Below are 8,844 nucleotides of genomic sequence, written 5' to 3' on the forward strand. Positions count from 1 at the left end.
CCTTAGAAAGTATTTATATCCATATAATATATTAAATCAGAAACATTAGATTATATTACGACACATGTTAACAATTCTATTCCATTTGCGCCACATCATCCTATAGTCCTATGTGGCACCTCTAAAATATTATTTTCACTTTTCAAGTAGACAAATACAATATTTAATTTTCGTTGAAGACCAAAGGTTCCAACCTTGGGAAAGATGAAGAAAATTCTTAATTTTAACAAAAATGATCTTACAAGAAAATCACAATTCTAACTATATATATTCTCCTAGGTTTCAACTTTAAAATAAACATGTAACCATAGAGAGTATCTATATAATATATTATATCTGAAGCATCCGATTATATTACGACACATGTTAACAATTCTATTCCATTTGTGCCACGTAATCCTATAGTCCTATGTTGAACCTCTAAAATATTATTTTCACTTTTCAACTAGACAAGTACAATACTTAATCTCCATTGGAGGTCACGGGTTGGAACCTTGGGAAATATGAAGAAAATTCTTATTTTAACAAAAATGATCTAACAAGAAAATCACAATTCCAATTATATATATTCTCCTAGATTTCAACTTTAAAATAGACATGTGACCTTAGAGAGAGTTAATAAAAATATTGAGAATATTGTCTAAAAAAGAACACTCATATTTCAATTGATATCAATGACAAAATCAGATAAATTTTACAATACAATTAATAAGATTAAAATAATTAGGTAAAAACAATTAAATTAATATAGCAAGTACAATTTTCAACCCTTTGTTCATTACATAACTAAAGTTTGACAAGAATAAATATGAATTTTATAAAGCTAATAAAGTTTTATTTGATAATATTTGCAAATAAACTTTTAATTTTGTTTATCACTGAGAATACAAACATTTAACAACTTTAAATTAAATATACAAATTAAAGATAACTACTAAAACGATATGAGAATCAAAATAAAACAAAAATTATTTATAGTTATTTAAATTTGCAAAGCTAATTACGAATGTCATTCTCAATTTGCTAGTTTATTTTCCTTTCAAATAAATTGTATATTATTATATCTGATTAAGTCATATCATTGTGTGGATTATAATTCACAATAAATTACCGTAATATAAATTTAGCAATCATGTTTTAAAAAATAATTTCTAAATATATTTAAAATTCTATATAATATATATATGAGACATCATATTATATTACGACACATGTTAATAATTCTATTACATTTGTGCCGCATCATCCTATAGTCCTAAGTGGCACCTCTAAATTATTATTTTCACTTTACAAATAGATAAATACAATATTTTATCTCCATTGGAGGTCACGGGTTGGTACCTTGGGAAATATGAAGAAAATTCTAATTTTTAACAAAAATGATCTAACAAGAAAATCACAATCCAATATATATATTCTCCTAGATTTCAACTTTAAAAATACACATGTGACCTTAGAAAGTATTTATATCCATATAATATATTAAATCAGAAACATTAGATTATATTACGACACATGTTAACAATTCTATTCCATTTGCGCCACATCATCCTATAGTCCTATGTGGCACCTCTAAAATATTATTTTCACTTTTCAAGTAGACAAATACAATATTTAATTTTCGTTGAAGACCAAAGGTTCCAACCTTGGGAAAGATGAAGAAAATTCTTAATTTTAACAAAAATGATCTTACAAGAAAATCACAATTCTAACTATATATATTCTCCTAGGTTTCAACTTTAAAATAAACATGTAACCATAGAGAGTATCTATATAATATATTATATCTGAAGCATCCGATTATATTACGACACATGTTAACAATTCTATTCCATTTGTGCCACGTAATCCTATAGTCCTATGTTGAACCTCTAAATATTATTATTTTCACTTTTCAACTAGACAAGTACAATACTTAATCTCCATTGGAGGTCACGGGTTGGAACCTTGGGAAATATGAAGAAAATTCTTATTTTAACAAAAATGATCTAACAGAAAATCACAATTCCAATTATATATATTCTCCTAGATTTCAACTTTAAAATAGACATGTGACCTTAGAGAGAGTTAATAAAAATATTGAGAATATTGTCTAAAAAAGAACACTCATATTTCAATTGATATCAATGACAAAATCAGATAAATTTTTACAATACAATTAATAAGATTAAAATAATTAGGTAAAAACAATTAAATTAATATAGCAAGTACAATTTTCAACCCTTTGTTCATTACATAACTAAAGTTTGACAAGAATAAATATGAATTTTATAAAGCTAATAAAGTTTTATTTGATAATATTTGCAAATAAACTTTTAATTTTGTTTATCACTGAGAATACAAACATTTAACAACTTTAAATTAAATATACAAATTAAAGATAACTACTAAAACGATATGAGAATCAAAATAAAACAAAAATTATTTTATAGTTATTTAAATTTGCAAAGCTAATTACGAATGTCATTCTCAATTTGCTAGTTTGTATTTTCCTTTCAAATAAATTGTATATTATTATATCTGATTAAGTCATATCATTGTGTGGATTATAATTCACAATAAATTACCGTAATATAAATTTAGCAATCATGTTTTAAAAAATAATTTCTAAATATATTTAAAATTCTATATAATATATATATGAGACATCATATTATATTACGACACATGTTAATAATTCTATTACATTTGTGCCGCATCATCCTATAGTCCTAAGTGGCACCTCTAAATTATTATTTTCACTTTACAAATAGATAAATACAATATTTTATCTCCATTGGAGGTCACGGGTTGGTACCTTGGGAAATATGAAGAAAATTCTAATTTTTAACAAAAATGATCTAACAAGAAAATCACAATCCAATATATATATTCTCCTAGATTTCAACTTTAAAAATACACATGTGACCTTAGAAAGTATTTATATCCATATAATATATTAAATCAGAAACATTAGATTATATTACGACACATGTTAACAATTCTATTCCATTTGCGCCACATCATCCTATAGTCCTATGTGGCACCTCTAAAATATTATTTTCACTTTTCAAGTAGACAAATACAATATTTAATTTCCGTTGAAGACCACAGGTTCGAACCTTGGGAAAGATGAAGAAAATTCTTAATTTTAACAAAAATGATCTTACAAGAAAATCACAATTCTAACTATATATATTCTCCTAGGTTTCAACTTTAAAATAAACATGTAACCATAGAGAGTATCTATATAATATATTATATCTGAAGCATCCGATTATATTACGATACATGTTAACAATTCTATTCCATTTGTGCCACGTAATCCTATAGTCCTATGTTGAACCTCTAAAATATTATTTTCACTTTTCAACTGGACAAGTACAATACTTAATCTCCATTGGAGGTCACGGGTTGGAACCTTGGGAAATATGAAGAAAATCCTTATTTTAACAAAAATGATCTAACAAGAAAATCACAATTCCAATTATATATATTCTCCTAGATTTCAACTTTAAAATAGACATGTGACCTTAGAGAGAATTAATAAAAATATTGAGAATATTGTCTAAAAAAGAACACTCATATTTCAATTGATATCAATGACAAAATCAGATAAATTTTTACAATACAATTAATAAGATTAAAATAATTAGGTAAAAACAATTAAATTAATATAGCAAGTACAATTTTCAACCCTTTGTTCATTACATAACTAAAGTTTGACAAGAATAAATATGAATTTTATAAAGCTAATAAAGTTTTATTTGATAATATTTGCAAATAAACTTTTAATTTTGTTTATCACTGAGAATACAAACATTTAACAACTTTAAATTAAATATACAAATTAAAGATAACTACTAAAACGATATGAGAATCAAAATAAAACAAAAATTATTTTATAGTTATTTAAATTTGCAGAGCTAAATACGGATGTCATTCTCAATTTGCTAGTATGTATTTTCCTTTCAAATAAATTGTATACTATTATATCTGATTAAGTCATATCATTGTCTAAATTATAATTCATAATAAATTACTCTGATATAAATTTAGAATATTGTCCTAGATTTCAACTTAAAAATAGACATGTGACCTTAATGAGAATTAATAAAAATATTGAGAATATTGTCTAAAAAAGAACACTCATATTTCAATTGATATCAATGAGAAAATTAGATAAATTTTTACAATACCATTAATGAGATTAAAATAATTAGTTAAAAAACAATTAAATTAATATAACAACTACAGTTTTCAACCCTTTGTTCATTAGATAACTAAAGTTTGACAAGAATAAATATATATTTTATAAAGCTAATAAAGTTTTATTTGATAATATTTGCAAATAAACTGTTAATTTTGTTTAACACTGAGAATACACACATTTAACAACTTAAAATAAAATATACAAATTAAAGATAACTACTAAAACGACATGAGAATAAAAAAAAACAAAATTTATTTTATAGTTATTTAAATTTGCAAAGCTAATTACGAATGTCATTCTCAATTTGCTAGTTTGTATTTTCCTTTCAAATAAATTGTATATTATTATATCTGATTAAGTCATATCATTGTATGGATTATAATTCACAATAAATTACCGTAATATAAATTTAGCAATCATGTTTTAAAAAATAATTTCTAAATATATTTAAAATTCTATATAATATATATATGAGACATCATATTATATTACGACACATGTTAATAATTCTATTACATTTGTGCCGCATCATCCTATAGTCCTAAGTGGCACCTCTAAATTATTATTTTCACTTTACAAATAGATAAATACAATATTTTATCTCCATTGGAGGTCACGGGTTGGTACCTTGGGAAATATGAAGAAAATTCTAATTTTTAACAAAAATGATCTAACAAGAAAATCACAATCCAATATATATATTCTCCTAGATTTCAACTTTAAAAATAGACATGTGACCTTAGAAAGTATTTATATCCATATAATATATTAAATCAGAAACATTAGATTATATTACGACACATGTTAACAATTCTATTCCATTTGCGCCACATCATCCTATAGTCCTATGTGGCACCTCTAAAATATTATTTTCACTTTTCAAGTAGACAAATACAATATTTAATTTCCATTGAAGATCACAGGTTCGAACCTTGGGAAAGACGAAGAAAATTCTTAATTTTAACAAAAATGATATTACAAGAAAATCACAATTCCAACTATATATATTCTCCAAGGTTTCAACTTTAAAATAAACATGTAACCTTAGAGAGTATCTATATAATATATTATACCTGAAGCATCTGATTATATTACGACACATGTTAACAATTTTATTCCATTTGTGCCACGAAATCCTATAGTCCTATGTGGAACCTCTAAAATATTATTTTCACTTTTCAAATAGACAAGTACAATACTTAATCTCCATTGGAGGTCACGGGTTGGCACCTTGGGAAATATGAAGAAAATTCTAATTTTTAACAAAAATGATCTAACAAGAAAATCACAATCCAATATATATATTCTCCTAGATTTCAACTTTAAAAATACACATGTGACCTTAGAAAGTATTTATATCCATATAATATATTAAATCAGAAACATTAGATTATATTACGACACATGTTAACAATTCTATTCCATTTGCGCCACATCATCCTATAGTCCTATGTGGCACCTCTAAAATATTATTTTCACTTTTCAAGTAGACAAATACAATATTTAATTTCCATTGAAGATCACAGGTTCGAACCTTGGGAAAGACGAAGAAAATTCTTAATTTTAACAAAAATGATATTACAAGAAAATCACAATTCCAACTATATATATTCTCCAAGGTTTCAACTTTAAAATAAACATGTAACCTTAGAGAGTATCTATATAATATATTATATCTGAAGCATCTGATTATATTACGACACATGTTAACATTTTATTCCATTTGTGCCACGAAATCCTATAGTCCTATGTGGAACCTCTAAAATATTATTTTCACTTTTCAAATAGACAAGTACAATACTTAATCTCCATTGGAGGTCACGGGTTGGCACCTTGGGAAATATGAAGAAAATTCTAATTTTTAACAAAAATGATCTAACAAGAAAATCACAATCCAATATATATATTCTCCTAGATTTCAACTTTAAAATACACATGTGACCTTAGAAAGTATTTATATCCATATAATATATTAAATCAGAAACATTAGATTATATTACGACACATGTTAACAATTCTATTCCATTTGCGCCACATCATCCTATAGTCCTATGTGGCACCTCTAAAATATTATTTTCACTTTTCAAGTAGACAAATACAATATTTAATTTCCGTTGAAGATCACATGTTCGAACCTTGGGAAAGATGAAGAAAATTCTTATTTTAACAAAAATGATCTTACAAGAAAATCACAATTCCAACTATATATATTCTCCTAGGTTTCAACTTTAAAATAAACATGTAACCATAGAGAGTATCTATATAATATATTATATCTGAAGCATCCGATTATATTACGACACATGTTAACAATTCTATTCCATTTGTGCCACGTAATCCTATAGTCCTATGTTGAACCTCTAAAATATTATTTTCACTTTTCAAATAGACAAGTACAATACTTAATCTCCATTGGAGGTCACGGGTTGGAACCTTGGGAAATATGAAGAAAATTCTTATTTTAACAAAAATTATCTAACAAGAAAATCACAATTCCAATTATATATATTCTCCTAGATTTCAACTTTAAAATAGACATGTGACCTTAGAGAGAATTAATAAAAATATTGAGAATATTGTCTAAAAAAGAACACTCATATTTCATATGATATCAATGACAAAATCAGATAAATTTTTACAATACAATTAATAATATTAAAATAATTAGGTAAAAACAATTAAATTAATATAGCAAGTACAATTTTCAACCCTTTGTTCATTACATAACTAAAGTTTGACAAGAATAAATATGAATTTTATAAAGCTAATAAAGTTTTATTTGATAATATTTGCAAATAAACTGTTAATTTTGTTTAACACTGAGAATACACACATTTAACAACTTAAAATAAAATATACAAATTAAAGATAACTACTAAAACGACATGAGAATAAAAAAAAACAAAATTTATTTTATAGTTATTTAAATTTGCAAAGCTAATTACGAATGTCATTCTCAATTTGCTAGTTTGTATTTTCCTTTCAAATAAATTGTATATTATTATATCTGATTAAGTCATATCATTGTGTGGATTATAATTCACGATAAATTACCGTAATATAAATTTAGCATTCATGTTTTAAAAAATAATTTCTAAATATATTTCAAATTCTATATAATATATATATGAGGCATCATATTATATTACGACACATGTTAATAATTCTATTACATTTGTGCCGCATCATCCTATAGTCCTAAGTGGCACCTCTAAATTATTATTTTTACTTTACAAATAGATAAATACAATACTTAATCTCCATTGGAGGTCACGGGTTGGTACCTTGGGAAATATGAAGAAAATTCTAATTTTTAACAAAAATGATCTAACAAGAAAATCACAATCAAATATATATATTCCCCTAGATTTCAACTTTAAAAATAGACATGTGACCTTAGAAAGTATTTATATCCATATAATATATTAAATCAGAAACATTAGTTATATTACGACACATGTTAACAATTCTATTCCATTTGTGCCACATCATCCTATAGTCCTATGTGGCACCTCTCAAATATTAGTTTCACTTTTCAAGTAGACAAATACAATATTTAATTTCCATTGAAGATCACAGGTTCGAACCTTGGGAAAGATGAAGAAAATTTTAAATTTTAACAAAAATGATCTTACAAGAAAATCACAATTCCAACTATATATATTCTCCTAGGTTTCAACTTTAAAATAAACATGTAACCATAGAGAGTATCTATATAATATATTATATCTGAAGCATCCGATTATATTACGACACATGTTAACAATTCTATTCCATTTGTGCCACGTAATCCTATAGTCCTATGTTGAACCTCTAAAATATTATTTTCACTTTTCAAATAGACAAGTACAATACTTAATCTCCATTGGACGTCACGGGTTGGAACCTTGGGAAATATGAAGAAAATTCTTATTTTACCAAAAATGATCTAACAAGAAAATCACAATTCCAATTATATATATTCTCCTAGATTTCAACTTTAAAATAGACATGTGACCTAAGAGAGAATTAATAAAAATATTGAGAATATTGTCTAAAAAAGAACACTCATATTTCATATGATATCAATGACAAAATCAGATAAATTTTTACAATACAATTAATAAGATTAAAATAATTAGGTAAAAACAATTAAATTAATATAGCAAGTACAATTTTCAACCCTTTGTTCATTACATAACTAAAGTTTGACAAGAATAAATATGAATTTTATAAAGCTAATAAAGTTTTATTTGATAATATTTGCAAATAAACTTTTAATTTTGTTTATCACTGAGAATACAAACATTTAACAACTTTAAATTAAATATACAAATTAAAGATAACTACTAAAACGATATGAGAATCAAAATAAAACAAAAATTATTTTATAGTTATTTAAATTTGCAAAGCTAAATACGGATGTCATTGTCAATTTGCTAGTATGTATTTTCCTTTCAAATAAATTGTATACTATTATATCTGATTAAGTCATATCATTGTCTAAATTATAATTCACAATAAATTACTCTGATATAAATTTAGAATATTGTCCTAGATTTCAACTTTAAAATAGACATGTGACCTTAATGAGAATTAATAAAAATATTGAGAATATTGTCTAAAAAAGAACACTCATATTTCAATTGATATCAATGAGAAAATTAGATAAA

Source organism: Lathyrus oleraceus, chromosome 2 (assembly GCF_024323335.1).
Source record: "Lathyrus oleraceus cultivar Zhongwan6 chromosome 2, CAAS_Psat_ZW6_1.0, whole genome shotgun sequence".
In the NCBI taxonomy this organism is placed as follows: Eukaryota; Viridiplantae; Streptophyta; class Magnoliopsida; order Fabales; family Fabaceae; genus Lathyrus; species Lathyrus oleraceus.